Below are 19,591 nucleotides of genomic sequence, written 5' to 3'. Positions count from 1 at the left end.
CAGGAATCCTGGAATAGGGTTTCCAAATGTTTGATCTTAGGGCGATTGGGCCATGAAGGATTAGGATGATTAACATTTAACAAGCTATAGTCTGCCCCAAACATTGGGGGTAATTCAGACCCATACCTCCCAACTGTCCCGATTTTCGCGGGACAGTCCCGTTTTTTGGGGACTGTCCCACCCGCGGGCCGCAGTGTCCCGTGGTGGGGGGGGGCAGTTGGGAGGCTCTGTCTCTCGCTGCCCTGCTTAGCAGAGCAGCGGTGAATAGACGCTGTGCGCATGCGCACAGCGTATATTCATTGGAGACAGAGGGAGAGGGGGCATGCCAGCAGCTCACAGAGCGCTGGGCATGCCCCTTCAGTGACAAAAACGGGGGCGTGGCTTGCGACCGCGGGTCCTCCGTGAAGCCACGCCCTCTTTTCGTAGGTCACGCCCCCTTTTCGGGAGCGCGCGCGACTTCGCCGCGCGTGTGTCCCTCTTTACAGAAGGGAAAAGTTGGGAGGTATGCAGACCTGATCGTAGCAGCAAATTTGTTAGCAGTTGGGCAAAACCATGTGCACTGCAGGTGGGGCAGGTATAACATTTGCAGAGAGAGAGAGAGTTAGATTTGGGTGGGTTATTTTGTTTCTGTGCAGGGTAAATACTGCCTGCTCTATTTTTACACTGCAATTTAGATTTCAGTTTGAACACACCCCTCCCAAATCTAACTCTCTCTGCACATGTTATATCTTCCCCCCCTGCAGTGCACATGGGCCCTCATTCTGAGTTGTTCGCTCGCTAGCTGCTTTTAGCAGCATTGCAAACGCTAGGCCGCCGCCCTCTGGGAGTGTATCTTAGCTTAGCAGAATAGCGAACGAAAGATTAGCAGAACTGCTACTAAATAATTCCCTGCAGTTTCTGAGCAGCTCCAGACCTACTCACAGACTGCGATCACCTCAGTCCGTTTAGTTGCTGGTTTGACGTCACAAACACGCCCTGCGTTCGGCCAGCCACTCCCCCGTTTCTCCAGCCACTCCTACGTTTTTACCTGGCACGCCTGCGTTTTTTAGCACACTCCCTGAAAACGGCCAGTTTACGCCCAGAAACACCCACTTCCTGTCAATCACACTACGATCACTCGAGCGATGAAAAAACGTTGCTCGAGCTTGTGTAAATCTACTAAGTTTTGTGTTAAATTACTAAGCGCATGCGCGCTGCGTACCATGCGCGTGCGAAAAACGTCAACGAGCGAACAACTCGGAATGAACACCATGGTTTTGCCTAACTGCTAACAAATTTGCAGCTACGATCAGGTCTGAATTCCCACCATTGTGCAGTGTATGTAATATAGCACGTCAGGCCCAATATGCAGGCCCAGTGAACACGGTACACCACTTACCAGATCCTGTTTCTGGTATGATTGAGCATGGGTGTGGTATAGGAAACTACATTCATTAGGGCTACAGGGGTCTATTTACTAAGCCTTGGATGGAGATAAAGTACCAGGCAACCAGCTCCTAACTGTCATTTCTCAAACACAGCCTGTGGCATGGCAGGTAGGAGCTGATTGGCTGGTAATTTATCTCCATCCACTTTATCTCCATCCAAGGCTTAGTAAATAGACCCCTGTGTCACTAGGTTGACAGGCAAAAGGTCAACATGTACAAAAGGTTGACATATGAAAGGTTGACACTAGAAAAGGTCGACAGGTACAAAAAGTTAGACAGTCAAAGGGTCAACATGACAATGATCAACACTAAAATGGTCGACACACTTTTTTTTGCATTTTTGGGTTTAGTGTGGATAGTTTTGTCATCTGGGAACACCATTTGTAGAAACGCGGCCCCTCGCGGGCTTGCTTCGCGCGCCATTATTTGGGCATGGTGTCTCGCTCTGCTCTACTTGCCACAAGATCACTGAAGGTTACGATTGTATCATGGATAGTCAAGGAAGGAACAATTCCAAAAATATGAAATCCACACAAAAAAGTGTGTCGACCAGTATCATGCCGGCCATATTTACCGGTCGAACTTTTGAACATGTCGACCTTTCAAATGTTGACCTTTTATCCATGTTGACCTTGTTTCTGTCGACCATATGGGGTGAACCTAATGACTGTCGACCTAATGTATGTCAACCTATAGCCCGGTTGCCATTGAGTAGGGAAAAATAGGAACATCCGCTGTCACTGGTCATGTGCAGCAGCTCCATTCTGCCCTTTATTCTACATGTAGTAGCCACTGGCCAGGCTGTGGGGAAGTGGGTTTCCAGGCAACTGGAAATCCCCCCTGCATTTGCCTATGAAATTCGCTTGAGCAGTTCCCTTTCTCCTGCTGTCTTATGGGCTGCTCCCACCTTGTCCATCTGTGCATCCTCATCTTACCTCCTGCATGTTTCTTTATGTCATTGTTTATGCCCACTGCCCATCATGGAACCCATCTATATGGGTGCTCGAGCACCCTCTAGATTTGTGATGCCCACAGTCGCGTCTGTGTTTAACCTCTAGGAGTCATATGGATGTAATGTGAGCGCTCCCAATAGTTTTACAAAAGTTGGTTCCCATGCTGCCTATTACGTCTTATGTACAGTTTATGTTCCTTAAATGTGCAGTCCTTTTATAATAATAATAATAGTAGTAATAATGATAATATTACGTTGAATGCTGGAACATGGCATAGTTATAATTAATGTGTAACTGCAACCCCTGAGGAGACTTCATTCTGTTCTTAGTGTAGTACATGAAATATAACTCTCATTCACACAGCAATTAGCTGCCATTAGTGGGGTTTTTGTTTGAATGTCTGTTTGAATTACACATGCCTGACCCTTGTGTGCGTCACTTGGTGTCTTTGGGTAGCACTTAGGCTCCTGTTGTTTGTTCCTCTGAAAAATAGAAGTTGACAACAGAACTTGTGCTGCATATCTATGGGGGTAATTCCAAGTTGATCGCAGCAGGAATTTTGTTAGCAGTTGGGCAAAACCATGGGGGTCATTCCGAGTTGTTCGCTCGCAAGCTGCTTTTAGCAGCTTTGCACACGCTAAGCCGCCACCTACTGGGAGTGAATCTTAGCATATTAAAATTGTGAACGGAAGATTAGCAGAATTACGAATAGACACTACTTAGCAGTTTCTGAGTAGCTCCAGACTTACTCGGCATCTGCGATCAGTTCAGTGCTTGTCGTTCCTGGTTTGACGTCACAAACACACCCAGCGTTCGCCCAGACACTCCTCCGTTTCTCCAGCCACTCCCGCGTTTTTCCCAGAAACGGTAGCGTTTTTTCACACACTCCCATAAAACGGCCTGTTTCCGCCCAGAAACACCCACTTCCTGTCAATCACATTACGATCACCAGAACGAAGAAAAAACCTCGTAATGCCGTGAGTAAAATTCCTAACTGCATAGTAAATTTACTTGGCGCAGTCGCACTGCGGACATTGCGCATGCGCATTAGCGACTAATCGCTCCGTTGCGAGAAAAAAATAATGAGCGAACAACTCGGAATGACCCCCCATGTGCACTGCAAGGGAGACAGATTTAACATGTGCAGAGAGAGTTAGATTTGGGTGTGGTGTGTTCAATCTGCAATCTAATTTGCAGTGTAAAAATAAAGCAGCCAGTATTTACCCTGCACAGAAACAAAATAACCCACCCAAATCTAACTCTCTCTGCACATGTTATATCTGCCTCCCCTGCAGTGCACACGGTTTTGCCCAATTACTAAAAAAATTCCTGCTGCGATCAACTTGGAATTACCCCCATTGTACAGTCACATCTCAGCTGTGATTTATTACCGAGAATTTGGATTTAGTATAACACAAGAACCCAATTCCCAGCTGATGTGAGGCTTCACTTCCCTCGCTGGTTCTCTCCCTCCCTCTTAGGAAGATAGAGCAGAAACGCAACTGCGGGGATTGTCACATGGGAGTACACCACCATTCCTTGTACACACTGAGGGTCTGAGTTATATGTAGTAGTAGTAGTAGTAGTAGTAATAATAATAACGATAATAATAATATTTCTATATAATACCCCTTTCACACCGCCTGAGGCGGGTCGCATTAGGGAGTCTGACATGGGAGCTCCCAGGGTGCGACCAGCCTCAGGCACCCCGCCGTCACTGTCTGCAACCCAGCATATTGCTAGGTAGGTGACGCCAGCGGTGACGTGGCAGGGGCGGTGCTTGGAGATCACATGATCTCCAAGTGCCGCCCATACACACACAGTGAACGGGAAACGAGTTGCATCGACCCGGCTCCCGTTCACACCACACAGCTCACTACCAGGGTTGAAATACTGGGTTGCTCGACCCGGTATTTTTTCCCTGGCACCTTTCAGACCGCACTTAAACACGGTGTTAAATTTGATTAACTTTCAGGAAAGAAAAGCAATACCTTAAATGCACAACTGTTCAGGCCGCTGTGACAGCTAAGCGTGAGTGTGAAAACCCCTATCAAATGTGTTCACGTTGCGTAAGCACGCCGTCACGCTGTAAGCACAAAGTAGCTACACGTGCGGCGGAATATACTTTATAACCCCTAACAGGAAAGGAAATGCGACACCAATTGTATATGTAATGTTGAGGTCCAACCCAGCAACAAGTATTTACTTAAAAGGGAAACACAATAATACAAGAGAAGAAGCTACAACCAATGATACATATGTTTGATCGCCTGCGCCTCCCGGTCCCGGTCCTCAGTCAATCTGGATAGATGACCTTCAGAGAATGTGTGTGACCGCCCAGGAGGCTTGGCTATTATACAATAGTCCAAAATGTGAAACAAAGGAAACTGTAATCTCTTCATCCATAGGTCAAAGGACTGGACATTTACAGTACATGAGGGTTCATAGGTGGGTTTGAATAGGTGGGTGATGCCTGGTCCAGGTGGACTTGCAGATGTCCTCCTCTGGGTTCCCGCCGAATATCAAGAGTACAGTAAATACAGTGTACTATTAATATTGTACTCCTGCGCATATCTATGCGCAGGAGCGTGCTACTTTCTGCAAAGAGCAATCAGAATATTGCCCTTGAAATACTGTACAACTGGATACCAAACAACGCCTCCTAACCTAATTCTGTCCCCTCATATCCTGTAAAGTTGAATCCCTCTGTTGTTATACCTTGGAAGTAAATGTAACTGGCTGGTGTGGTGCGTGTAGGCTATGTGTAAATTATGTACTATGTGGATTAAATATCAGATATGTCTTTGTGGCTTTTCCATGCGAATGCATATGCTACCGTATTTACTCATACCACGCGCTAATACGCAGGACCTCGTGAGCCAATATACGCAATGTGCGAGTATGCGCACGCACGGCAGAACAAGCACTCGCACAGAGGCCACTCTGTGTGGTGTTTGCACGTGATGCATGTGACTATAATATTTTCGACTTCGACAACGGGTTATGCGCGCTCATATGCCAATAACCTGTGTTCATAGCTGGCAGTCTGAAAGGGGTATTAGAGAACTATACAGTTGTGTATGTTTTTTTATTCTTTTTTAGGAACTAAAGGGAGCATTAAGGAAATGCTTGAGTAAACAGGTATAGCTAGGTACATAAGATATATCAGGGTATATCTACTAAGCCTTGGAGAGAGATAAAGTGGAAGGAGATAAAGTACCAGCCAACCACCTCCTAACTGTCATTTCTCTTACGTCCTAGAGGATACTGGGGTTCCATTTAGTACCATGAGGGTATAGACGGTCCACTAGGAGCCATGGGCACTTTAAGAATTTGATAGTGTGGGCTGGCTCCTCCCTCTATGCCCCCCCTACCAGACTCAGTTTAGAAAATGTGCCCAGAGGAGCCGGTCACGCTTATGGAAGCTCCTGAAGAGTTTTTCTGCATTTATTTTATATGTTTGTTATTTTCAGGCAGGGCTGGTTGGCACTAGCCTGCCTGCTTCGTGGGACTTAGGGGGGAGGAGAATGGCCCAACCTCTTGAAGGGTTAATGGTTCCGTTCCCCGCTGACAGGACACTGAGCTCCTGAGGGAACTATTCGCAAGCCCCACCACGGCGAGCGTACATTCCCGCAGCACGCTGCCACCCCTAACAGAGCCAGAAGATTGAAGAGTGGTGAGTACTAAGCCGGCGTCCCAACTAGCGGGTCGCTGGCCATTATGGTGGCATGAGGGTATGGAGTCACACGGCTTCTAACCGGGGCGGAATGTGTCTCCAGACACAGTACACAGCTGCGTCTCAGTACACTGTACACAGTACTCACACTGGCAAAAACTGCCTTAAAACGGTTTTGTCTCCATTTTAAACACCAGATTACCTCAGCCAGTATAAAAAAAGCGGGAAGACCGCGTGCCATTGAAATGGCGGGGCCTTCACTATGAGCGGTTCCAGCAGCTCACCTCTGCACCCTGCTCAGACGCTGACTGACAGGGACGCTCAGCTCCTCCAAAGAGACTCCAGATTACTTCAGCGGTACCAGTGGGTCAAAGCAGGGGGGGAGCGATTATTAGTGTACTAAGGGGGACATGTACAAAGCAGTGATAAAAGTGCATAAGTGAGCCAGTGGAGAAGTTGCCCATGGCAACCAATCAGCATTGACGTAACATTTATAATTTGCATACTATAAAAGTATACAGAGCAGCTGATTGGTTGCCATGGACACCTTCTCCACTGACTTACTTCTCCACTTTTATCACTGCTTAGTACATGTTCCCCTAAGTCCCCTATCAGGATACTTAGTCTGCGACCCGGCTAAGCTTGGCATTAGCGATAAGGGCGTGGTGGGGACTGGCTCCAAATAACTCTGTGTCTCCCTGAAGTGCTCTTTGTGGGTTAATTGTGCTTAACCTTTTCCTGTGTGTGTGTGCTGTCACATTTACATTATGTCAGGCAAAGAGTGTGTTTCTTGTACAGTGGAGTGTTCCTCTTCACCAGGGGGCTTACTACTGAGTACTCAGGGCAGTGCACCTTCCCAGAATAGCGGGACTGAACCAGAGTGGGTAAATTCCATTAAGGGAATGATCTCAAGTATTTCTACAAAGCTATCCCGCAATGAGAAAGAGACACAATACTTAAGACAGACTGTGGATGAGTTTATGAATAGAGACTCAGTCCCCAAACCAGCGTCTCAATCCCCTCCCATTTGTCGGCAAAAGCAATCTCTGGCCCATATCCCGCAGTCTGACTCTGACGCTGATGGGTCAGACATGGAGGAGGGTGAGGTGGATTTGGAGGGGGTGGGGGGGATGCTACTCTGTCACAGGGAATAGAGGCTCAGAGATGTTCTGCAAATTCCTGATAAGGTGTCAGAGGAGTGTGAGGAATCTTATTTTAATGTAAAAAAAGAAGTCCTCAGTCACATTTCCTGCGTCAAAGGAATTGAATAACCTGTTTGAAGAATCGTGGGTTAATCCTGATAAGAAATTTCAAATCCCTAAAAGGTTACTCTCATCTTTTCCTTTTCCTCTAGAGCAGGCATTTTCAACCAGTGTGCCGTGGCACACTAGTGTGCCGCAACCAGTTGCAAGGTGTGCCGTGGAGCCAGAGCAGCTTCCTGCACCTTCAGAGTGCCTTGATGATGTGGGGGTGTGATATCATAGGTCACGGCTGCCGCATCTCACCACCCAGTCAACCCACCCGCCTGCATACACATCTTCCAGTTCCCGCCTGCATCCACAGCTTTCCTTGCCCATCCACATCCACACCTGCCCGACCGCCCGCTGCTCAGTATTCGCAGCAATCCACTATGAACAACCCCCGCCACTGAGGGACAGGGAGGAGGACAGCTAACCGGTAGGGGCTAATATGTTCTCTCTCCTGTGAGGAGCAATAGGATTTATGGATTTATAGGGGAACAATGTGAATAATTTATGTGGGGAGAAATGTGACTGATTTACGTGTGAGCAACATGATTTATGTGGGGAGCAATGTGATTGATTTATGTGGGTAGCAATAGGATTTATGTTTGGAACAACATGATTTATGTGGGGAACAATGTGATTGTTTTTTCTGTGTAGGCCAATGTATGTGTAAATTTTTTATTATTGTTAAGGCCAATGTGTGTTTTTTTTTTTTTTCTGTGGGGAACGGATGGTGTGCCTTGGCAATTTTGAAATAGTGTTTGGTGTGCCGTGAGTAAAAAAAGGTTGAAAATAACTGCTCTAGAGGATAGGGAAAAATGGGAAAATCCACCGATAGTGGACGCATCAGTCTCTAGGCTGTCACGTAAAATTGTATTGCCTGTCCCTGGTGCAGCCTCCCTAAAAGATACGGCTGATCGTAAAATTGAGACTACACTCAAATCGTTGTACACAGCTGCTGGGGTGGCCCAAAGACCCACTATTGCATGTGCGTGGATCACAAAAGCCATTGCTAAATGGTCAGGTAACCTAATTGAGGTGTTAGATTCCTTGTCTAGGGGGGGATGTTGTTTTACTCCTGCAGCATATACAGGACTCTGCTAACTTTATGGTGGAAGCCATAAAAGAGATTGGTTTGCTTAATGCACGTACCACCGCTATGGCAGTGTCAGCACGTAGGGGCTTATGGCTACGCCAGTGGAATGCTGATGCGGACTATAGGAAAGGCGTGGAAGGCCTGCCATTCACAGGAGAGGCCTTGTTTGGAGACGAACTAGACAAATGGATCTCCAAAGCAACTGCGGGTAAGTATACATATCTTCCTTCCGCAGCTCCCCCAGCCAGGAAAGCTTATTCAGCTTCAAATTTACAGTCCTTTCGGACAGCCAAGTTTAAGGGGCAATCCAGAGGTGCTTCTACGTCTACCCGAGGTGCAAGAGGTAAACCACAAAAACCAGCAACTGCTTAGGAACAGAGCTCAGGTTCTGCTTCCTCAAAGCCTTCAGCATGATGGTGGACCGTGATGCCTGGAGGGCTGTCAGGTTGGAGCCCAACTAAAATTCTTCAGTCACATCTGGTCAAGTCCGTGCCGGGATCCCTGGGTCATAGATCTTATTTCCCAGGGCTACAGACTGGAGTTCCAAGACCTCCCACCTCATAGATTCTTCAAATCAGCCTTACCAGCTTCACAAGAGGCAAGTATAACTTTACAGCAGGCCATCCAAAAACTGGTACAGACTCAGGTCATTGTTCCAGTTCCACCTCATCTGCACAACAAGGGGTACTATTCCAACTTGTTTGTAGGACCAAAACCAGACGGTTCGGTACGACCAATTCTGAACCTGAAGTCCTTGAATCCATTCTTAAGAGTTTTCAAGTTCAAGATGGAGTCTCTGAGAGCAGTGATCTCAGGTCTGGAGGAAAGGGAATTCCCGGTGTCTCTGGATATCAAGGATGCGTACCTTCACATTCCGATCTGGCCGCCTCATCAGGCTTATCTACGGTTTGCACTGCAGGACTGTCATTACCAGTTCCAGGCCCTGCCATTTGGTCTCTCCACGGCACCGAGGAGGCAGAGATGATGTTTCTCCTTCACAAGCAGGGAGTGAACATAATTCCGTACCTGGACGATCTTCTGATAAAGGCGCCTTCCAGGGAGAGGTTGCTGGACAGCACTGGCCTCTCAACCAAACTTCTCCAGGGTCACGGGTGGAATCTCACCTAGAGCCAACATGGAGGCTCCCATTCCTGGGAATGATATTGGACACAGAGTCGCAGAAAGTGTTCCTTCCATTGGAAAAGGCATTGGTAATCCAGTCGATGGATGTCCTGAAGTCAACCCGGATATCGGTGCATCTATGTATTCGCCTTCTGGGGAAAATGGTGGCGCCTTGTATACGGAAGGTTTCACGCAGGACCCTTCCAGCTCGATCTGTTGGACAAATGGTCCGGATCGCATCTTCACATGCACCAGAGTATCCTTCTCTGGCAGTGAATTCCATATTCGTATTGCCCTTACATTGAAGAATCCCTTCCTGCACTGAATATTTATTTATTATTACCAGTTATTTAGATAGCACCAGGGCCGGCAACAGAAATTTTGGGGCCCGGTACGTGGATATCTCTGCACCCTCCCCATCTTAAACCCCCTTGACCCCTCCTCCAAACATCCCTCCCTGTGCCAATACATGGATCACCAAATACACACACATTTTTATATATATATATATATATATATATACACAAATCAAAGGGTATATTGGCGGCACTCACAAACTTGGTTATCCCAAGAATCAAGCGGACTCTCCAAATTACAACTTTTCGGTTTATTCAACCGTCGTCAGGTACCTGATGATGGTTGAATAAAGCGAAACGTAATTTGGAGAGTCCGCTTGTGATTCTTGGGAGAACCAAGTTTGTGAGTGCCGCCAACATATGTACCCTTTGAATTGCATGATTTTTGATGGAGGGCACCCGGCAAACCATTTATTACAAGCAGAGGAGTGCAGAGTGATTTGTGTGTGGTGAGGGTGCCAGAGGACCCAGGGGTGACTTACCACAGCCAGGGTGACTCTGTGTGTAGGGACAGTGGTTGGGCTGCTGTGGGACTGCTGCTGTCTGTCACAGTGATGTGCCCGATTAAAGGCAGTTTTTCAAGCTGCCTGCTGGGCTCAGGGGGATTGCTTGGAGCTCCTCGGCGGTGGCGGCGGCAGAACGGCAGGGAAGAGCCGGAACATGCAGTGTCATGCGTTACTACGTCATGACGTTCACCGCCGGGACCACACCAAGTGACGGGTAACTGTGGGGGAGGAAGGGGAGGCTGAATTTGGGACATGCTGATTGTCTGCTCCGACACAGCAAGCGGAGCGGATAGTTTCAAAATAATTTATAGACTCTCTGGTTACTTTTTTTCTGCCTGATCCTCTGGGCCCCTCTGATGCTAGGGGCCCGTTACGGGTGTCCCCTTTGACCCCCCCTGTCACCGGGCCTGGATAGCACACACATATTCCGCATCGCTTTACAGAGAATATGTGAACATTCACATCAGTCCCTGACCCAGTGGAGCTTACAATCTATATTCCCTACCACATGTACACACATACACAATCACACTAGGGTTAATTTTGTTAGGAGCCAATTAACCTATCAGTATATTTTTGGAATGTGGGAGGAAACCGGAGTACCCAGGGGAAACCCACGCAAGTACGGGGAGAATATATAAACTCTGCATAGTTTGGGCCATGGTGGGAATCGAACCCATGACCTCAGTGCTGTGAGGCAGTAATGCTAACCATTACACCATCCGTACTGAATATGCAATTTGCTCTCCTCAAGCATTAGTGGGTGTCCACGCGTTTTGTGTAGAGGTCTCTTTATAAACAAATCATCTGATATCTCCGCATATTGCCCATTTATATATTTGTAAATATTAATCATATCTCCTTTTAGTCATCTCAATTCTAGTGTGAACATATCTAACCTAGAAAGCCTCTCCTCATAGTCCAGTGTCTCCAACCCCTTAATCAATTTGGTAGCTCGCCTCTGAACCTGTTCAAGTTTTAACATGTCTCTTTTATAGTGTGGTGCCTAGAACTGTACATAATACTCAAGATGCGGTTGCAACAATGATTTATACAGTGGCAGATTACGCTCTCATCCCTTGTCTCAATCCCCCTTTTAGTGCATGCTAACACCTTATTTGCCTTTGTTGCTGCGCTTAGACATTGGGGGTAATTCAGAGTTGATCGCTGCTAGACTTCGCATTGCAAGCGGTGTGATTTAGCCAAATGCGCATGCACAAAGTGACGAATGCGCATGTGCCGGGCCCGCCGTACGGCGTATGTGCAGATATACACATGGAATTTGTGAACGCTGCCACGTAACGACAAAGAGGCGTGTTGAAGGCGGTGCGGGGGTATGGCTTCGCAGGCTAGCGAAAAGGAGCGTGAAGGTGGGTTTCTTGCTGGGGAGTGTGCTAAGGTCTGCAGGCGTGGCTTTAGCACTGCTGCAGAGCAAATCGCTGTCAATGCACACTAGGCGTTCGCAGCTGGCGAGTAGGTCTAGGGTTGCGCACAGCTAGCGAACGCTTGCAATGCAAACGCCTCAACAGCTCATTGCATCTCTAGCTCTCTCTGAGATGGTATGTACTTTTACACTCCCTGGAAATGGTATGCATTTTAACACTCCCTGGATATGTGCAACTCACAATCAACACACATGTTTGTTTACAACTATTACATGTGTACTGCACATGTACAACGTGTTGTTTGTCAAGCAATTGTACACATTACACACAACTGTTTTTTTTGTTGTTTTTTTTTAGACCCTCTTTCTGGGTACACATTGCTTAGAGCTGACACATTGCTTTGAGTTATCTATCAAGTTGCATTGTGGGGGTCATTCTGACCTGATCGCTCGCTGGAGTTTATCGCAGCGCAGCAATCAGGTCAGAACTGCGCATGCCAGATGGCCGAAGGCCGTTGTTGCCTAGCGATCGCCACTGAGGCAGAGGCGGTCGCTGGGTGGGAGGGGGCTGGACAGTACCCAGTAGTGAAGTACCCACATCTACTGGGCAACAAACACAACAAGAGACTGGTCTCAGTGGCTGAGGAAGATGTGGGGCAAATTGAGGAAGTTTCTGGGCCCAATACCCAAATGCAACAATCAACACCACAAACTGAAGAGGAAGGTGGGACAAGTTCACAGGCTAATGCCTCACAGGCAGGGAAAGAAAAGAGAAGGCGCCAAACCCCATTCAGCAGGGAGTTTGACATTCTGGTCCCACAAACCATTGAGAAAATTAATTTTTGAAAACAGAACATGGGCGCTGGAAACAAAGACCGCATCTGGCGAGAAATCAAAATGTTCTCCTTTTTTTACCCGCCTGAAGGGGTTGTTGCTCTGTGTTGGGTCTGCGCACGGATCTTCGAGGGACTTGCCCAGTGGGATCTTGTTCCTGGGCACGGCTAGGGGATGAGCCAGGTGTTGTAACCTCCCTGAGACTCTGGCCAAGGAGGTCTGCGATCGTCTGCATGCCTTGCCCAATAGTGGTCGAGATGTCATGCATTCCTTGTGCCACAGAGGAGGAGATGTCACACATGCCTTGTTGCACAGTGGAGGACAGCTCAAGGACCGGGGAGGACAGCTCACGGACCTCCCGGAGCATCTGGTCATGGAAGTCGGTGTTAATACTTCCATGGGTGACAATTTGGCCCAGAAGCTCCGGGAGACTGGGTTGGTGTAGTGTGCCAGTGTGTTGCTGGGATGGTGGCCTTTCTTGCCCCACACTGGAGCTGTCACTGCTTCCCCCCTCCTCAGCCTCAGTGAGCTACACCTCCTGTGCTGTGATTGGAAAAAGAGACAAAAGGGAAAAAAAAACAAAATTAGGAACCCACATTTAACAAATTTATAAAGTAAACATTTGCCAAAATAATTACACATTTACATTCCAAGGCATGTGGACAGGGCCGGTGCTAGGGTGTTCGGCGCCCTCCTGCAAACTATCAATTTTGCGCCTTTCTACAAATACAAATGTGACCGATCTCATCCTCAGAGCTATAACTAGACATTTTGGTCCGTCCCCCCCCCCCCCCCTCAAGATCCATAAATATAGGGTCATAAAAAAATTACATAAAATATAGGGGCGTAAAATAATTATGACGCACAGTAGTCTCCATCATTCAAAATTACACCACACAGTAGTACCACTTATATACATTACGCCAGGTAGTGCCCCTTATATACATTACGCCAGATACAGCCCCCTTTTACATATTGCACCAGGTAGAGCCAGTCACACATTATTTCAGGTAGAGCACCCTTTTACACTTTGCGCCAGGTAGAGCACCCTTTTACACATGCCGCTTCCTCCAGCAGGGGGAAGCGCCAAAAATATAGGGGCCACAGAATAGTACCAATTCACATTACACCGCACAGTAGTGTTCGCTAGTCACATTACACCGCACAGTAGTGTTCGCTAGTCACATTACACAGCACAGCAGTGTTCGCTAGTCACATTACACCTCATAGTAGTTTCCATTAGTCACATTACACCGCACAGTAGTGTTCGCTAGTCACATTACACCGCACAGTAGTGTTCGCTAGTCACATTACACCGCACAGTAGTGTCCGTTGGTCACAGTACACTGCACAGTAGTGTCCGTTAGTCACATTACACAGCATAGTAGTGTCGGTTAGTCACATTACACTGCACAGTAGTGTTCATTAGTCACATTACACCACATAGTAGTGTCAGTTAGTCACATTAGACTGCACAGTAGTGTCCGTTACTCACATTATACTGCACAGTAGTGTCCGTTACGCACATTATACTGCACAGTAGTGTCCGTTACTCACATAACACCGCACAGTAGTGTTTGCTAGTCACATTACACCTCATAGTAGTGTCCATTACACACATTACACTGCACAGTAGTGTCTGTTAGTCACATTACACTGCATAGTAGTGTCCATTAGTCACATTACACCGCATAGTAGTGTTCACTAGTCACATTACACTGCACAGTATTGATTGCTAGTCATATTACACTGCACAGTATTGTTCGCTCGTCACATTACACCACATAGTATGTCCTTTAGTCACATTACACTGCACAGTAGTGTCCGTCAGTCACATTACACAGCACAGTATTGTCCGTCAGTCACATTACACAGCATAGTAGTGTCCGTCAGTCACATTACACAGCACAGTAGTGTCCGTCAGTCACATTACACCGCACAGTAGTGTCCGTTAGTCACATTACACAGCACAGTAGTGTCCGTTAGTCACATTACACCGCACAGTAGTGTCCGTCAGTCACATTACACAGCACAGTAGTGTCCGTCAGTCACATTACACAGCACAGTAGTGTCAGTCAGTCACATTACACCGCAAGTAGTGTCCGTCAGTCACATTACACAGCACAGTAGTGTCCGTCAGTCACATTACACAGCACAGTAGTGTGCGTCAGTCACATTATACCGCATAGCAGTGTCTGAAAAAAAGAAAAGGCAGCTGACAGCGCAGCCAGGAGTCAATCTTACATCAGATGCATCGGCAATGTAATTGCGGATGCATCGCTAGGTGGCGCTACACATGCTGGGCAGCCTTGCTTTGTACTGGGCGCCCCTGAGCATGTGCAGAGATGAACGCAGATCCGGCTGCGTATTCAGCGATCTGCGTTCATCTTTGAATGACCCCCTATGCCAGGTACAGCCCTCGTTCCCTCCACAGTGCGGCCTCGGTACCTGCAGGAGGTCCCGGCTCGGGCGCTGCTCCTCCTCTCTCTTCTTCGCCGGTTTCATGCAGGCTCCGTTACTCCAATGGCTCTTTAGTATGCTGTCAGTGACGAGGGGGAGGGAGCGGGTACTAATTACTTGGGCCTGGGGCTGATGGAGGGGCCCGGAGGGGGCCCTGGTCCGCTACACTCCCACCTTACTGGGCAGCAGCAGCAGCTCTCATCTTGGCAGCACAGCACATGCTGAAGGTGCTGTGCTGCAGTGGGGCAGAGAGGCTGCTGCTAATACTGATCCACTCACTGTGTGTTCCTGTATGAGTGAGTGGGGGGAGTGTGATCACAGTGATCACACTCCCCCCTCGAAATGATCCTGGCTGGGGGGCTCAGGGATCGGGCACTGCACCCACCCTGCACTGTGCAGCAAGGACTTTAAAAAGAAACACCCGAAAGGGGCGTGGCCACGGCTCCCGCGATTAGGCCATGCCCCCACCCTTTAAGCAGATCAGGAATCGGGATGTCAGCAGCGCAGTGTGTGGGCTGAGGCCGCACACTGCATACACTCTCTGGGGAGGAATACACACTCTGGGGAGGAGGAGGGGGAGGGAGCCGCTCTGCACGCTGCCAGCGCCGCTACCTGTCATCCAGTGTGACAGGCGCAGCGGCAGCTGGCAGCAGCAAGGATGCAGAGCAGGGAGAGGTTGAGCGCCTCTTCAGTTTGGCGCCTCCCTGCACTGCATTCCTTTGCTGAGCGGCTTGCGCCGGCTCTGCATGTGGACATTCAAGGGCAGGTGTGTCGATGTCCATTTCGGACACACCTGCCACCTCCTCATATGACACACAGACCATCGCTTGCTCCTCTAGGTCGGTAAATTCCACAGTCTCAGGGAGTGACTCTCCCCCTGTTGCCCTCGAAGCTTTCCAATGCGCAGACTTTTTCTGCTTCAGCCGGGACTTGAAGTCAGACCAACTACATATGTTTTTGTGGTTGGGGAAAGGAGAAGAAAAAAAACATTATTCAATTTTATTCCTACTTTTTTTTTTTATTTACAAATTTTAACAATTGTATACATGAATCAGTCAGAAATATCACACCCTACATTACTTTGGACAACTTCTACTTGTACACACACATAGCACTAAAGTTTGGAATATGTAAATTAAACTTCAAGATACAGTAGATGGAGAAAGATAGCAAACACAGATTAAGCTGATCATTTATCTACCACCTTCTAGAAGGTTACATATGTAATAGTCTTGGTTGCTACAGGCAACATTACTTCTAAAAATGTGCTTCCATCTTAGTTAATGCAGACAATAGTGTTTTACAGTGTGCCTCAGTATGTACTTACCATCTCCTGACTTCTTGGGGTATGCGGACAATTCGTCCCACCACATTAACTGCATCTGTGATCTCCCTCCAGATATGGTCCTTGGTCCCAGCGCCCATGTTCTTATTGCCAAAATGAATCTTCTCAATGGCTTGTGGGACGAGAATGCCCAACTCCATCCTGGTAAATGGTGGTTGTTGCCTGCGATGCAGTAGCATGAGAACTAGTTCCATCTTCCTCTTCACTGTGTGGGCCTGATTCTTGCGTTTGGGTAGTTGGCACATAATCTTCCTCAGTTTGGTCCACATCTTCCTCAGCCAGGGAACTCACACCATACTTCACTACTGGGTTCTGCTCCTGTCTCCTCTTCAAAGCCAACTTCTTGCTCATGTGCCAACTGATCCAGTCTTTTATGGATTCTAATTTCTTATGCCTTTATGGCAGCATACCCTGCATGTATTTTTCTGTATTCCTGAGCAAAATCACGCGCCATGATGCTGGTAGCATGTGCTTATGGTCCAGGGTTTTTTTTTTATACCTGCGTATGCATGCTTAGCGTAAATTACCACAGATGATGCATAAGCAATTGGTAAATTTCCTTTGATTGTTACCACTATTTAAGCATTTCTAGCCATCCGTGGTTTGGGGGTGCATCCAGGAGTTAATCAGTTGGAGTTGGTGTGTTTGCGGATTTTCATAGGTGGAGAGTGTTTATTTGTGGTAAGATATGTCTGTGTTTAGATGTTCAGAAGTATGCATTGTTTTTAAGTTTTCCATGGAGTAATGTAAAAATAATGTGTTATGCAGAGACGTGTAGTTGTTATTTGTTGTAATAATTGTGTAAACTATGTTGTATGCTGATGTATTTGCACCACGTCCCTGTGTGGTGCGTCGCGTTTCTTTGTTGTGTGAACGCACAGAGTGTAGGCCAAACAATTTTATATCTTTTTGGTGTTCTGGTGTTTTGTCTTTGTATGTATTGTAGGATGCTTGTAGTGGTGATGGCCTGAATTTTGTAATTTATAGGTGTACATTTATTATCAAAGGAACAACAGTATATCTATCTGCTGGTAAGTATGTACATGCTCATAGGTGTGTGTTGTGGAGTGGGGTGTTGGGTTATCTTAGTGTGCTTATTATGTTTTTGTTTTTTTCTTCTGAAGGAAGCATATTTTTTAGTTATTGTATTTTGGCAAAGTAGCCCATTTTCTCAGTTGTGGCCTTTTGCCTTTTTTTTTCAGTTCTCAAGTTCATCTGCGGGTAAGTATTTGCATGCTCATAGGTTTGTGTTGTGGGGTGGCGTGTTGGGTTATCTTAAGGCCAATACACACTAGGAGATTTTCATTTCAAAAGACTTTGACAACATCTTTGAAAGATATATCTTTCACCCAAAGCAGTGCATACATACTGAGCTGTTTTCCCAAAGTGCAAAAGATTTTCAGGAGGCAAAAGACTTTGCTGAAAATCTTTCATTAGAAAGGCTATTTAGTTACATTATGGGCTGGGTTTGAATTCCAAGGGTGGGAGCATGGGCCATTGTAAAAAGGGGGACTCTGCTGCCATAATGTGTAAAAAGGGGGACTCTGCCTGCGTTTTATATATTATGTATATATTATACATAAACATTGGTGGCCAGTGGTGCCAGAACATATACATTGCTGGTCTCTGCCAGCAATGTATATATTACTGGCATAAATAATCATTGGTGGGCAGTGACACCAGTAATATATACATTGCTGGCCTGTGCCAGCAATGTATATATTACTGGCTTAAATAAAAAGCATGAACTAAACATTGGTGGCCAGCTTCATGCAGTGACTCACTTCACTGCTGGAGGGAGCACGCTGAGCAGGAGGAAGTAGGCGGGGATGCGGCGCCGGAGCAGGTGGGACTTGGGGCGAGAGCAGGGCCGATCCGGCGACTCACTTCAATCACTGCTGGACGGAGCACGCTAAGCAGTTGGGAGCAGGCTAAGCAGGAGGAAGCAGGCGGGACTGCAGCACCAGAGCAGGTTGGATTTGGAGCGAGAGCAGGGCGGGTCCGGCGGGCATAAAATAGTTCATCTTCCAGCCATCATCGCTCGCGGCCATATACACTGAGCGATGATGGCTGGAAAATGAACCATCACCTGCAAACATGCTGGTAAAAACCAGCCAACGGTCCACCTCGCTGGCGATGATACGGGAGTGTGCTGGGAGACTTTGACCTCAAAATCATTCAAAACGGCGGCAAAAATGAACGATTTTGAGGGCAAAGTCACCTATTGTGTATGGGCCTTTAGTGTGCTTATTATTTATGTTTTTTTTATATTTTCTTTGCAAGGCAGCATTAATTGTTGTAATTTGTATGCCCTAAGTAGCCTTGTTTTTGTGTTTTACTTATTTTTTTCTGTTGTTTTTGTATTTTCTGGTAAGTATATGCATGTTCATTATAAGTATATGCATGCTCATTGTGTTGTTGTGCTGTGTTGTGTTTTTTTGTTTAATACTTAAAAATGTTAACAATGGGGGTCATTCCGAGTTGTTCACTCGTTATTTTTTTCTCGCAACGGAGCGATTAGTCGCTAATGCGCATGCGCAATGTCCGCAGTGCGACTGCGCCAAGTAAATTTGCTATGCAGGTAGGTATTTTACTCACGGCATTACGAGGTTTTTTCTTCGTTCTGGTGATCGTAATGTGATTGACAGGAAGTGGGTGTTTCTGGGCGGAAACTGTCCGTTTTATGGGAGTGTGTGAAAAAACGCAACCGTTTCTGGGAAAAACGCTGGAGTGGCTGGAGAAACGGAGGAGTGTCTGGGCGAACGCTGGGTGTGTTTGTGACGTCAAACCAGGAACGACAAGCACTGAACTGATCGCACTGGCAGAGTAAGTCTCGAGCTACTCAGAAACTGCACAGAGAAGTCTTTTCGCAATATTGCGAATCTTTCGTTCGCAATTTTGATAAGCTAAGATTCACTCCCAGTAGGCGGCGGCTTAGCGTGTGCAAAGCTGCTAAAAGCAGCTTGCGAGCGAACAACTCGGAATGACCCCCAATGTTCCTTTCTTCCTGGTGTGCAAAATTTAGATATGTATTTTCCAACATCTGTAAGTGGTTATTTTAATATTGAATTGTTTGTGATGAATGTTTAGGTAAAATTATTGGATTATGATTTTACACTCTGTTAAATGTGTCTTTCAGATGGTGTTGGCTGCCTGTATGCCTTATACCATACGTGTATGCTTTATAC

At 47.0% G+C, this 19,591-nt stretch overlaps 1 long non-coding RNA gene across 1 annotated transcript; it reads right to left on the bottom strand.

The window, feature by feature from the left end:
* Positions 1-11,963: 11,963 nt before the first annotated feature.
* On the bottom strand, positions 11,964-19,318 carry LOC134909030 (uncharacterized). The gene is made up of 3 exons (XR_010175832.1): positions 16,386-19,318; positions 15,047-16,003; positions 11,964-13,141 (listed from the first exon to the last, which is right to left on the bottom strand). It is a non-coding gene; the product is annotated as an uncharacterized LOC134909030 (long non-coding RNA).
* Positions 19,319-19,591: the final 273 nt, after the last annotated feature.

This window comes from Pseudophryne corroboree, chromosome 4 (assembly GCF_028390025.1).
Source record: "Pseudophryne corroboree isolate aPseCor3 chromosome 4, aPseCor3.hap2, whole genome shotgun sequence".
In the NCBI taxonomy this organism is placed as follows: domain Eukaryota; kingdom Metazoa; phylum Chordata; class Amphibia; order Anura; family Myobatrachidae; genus Pseudophryne; species Pseudophryne corroboree.
Note: the sequence above shows the minus strand (reverse complement) of the source record. Positions and strands in the feature narration are given on the sequence as shown.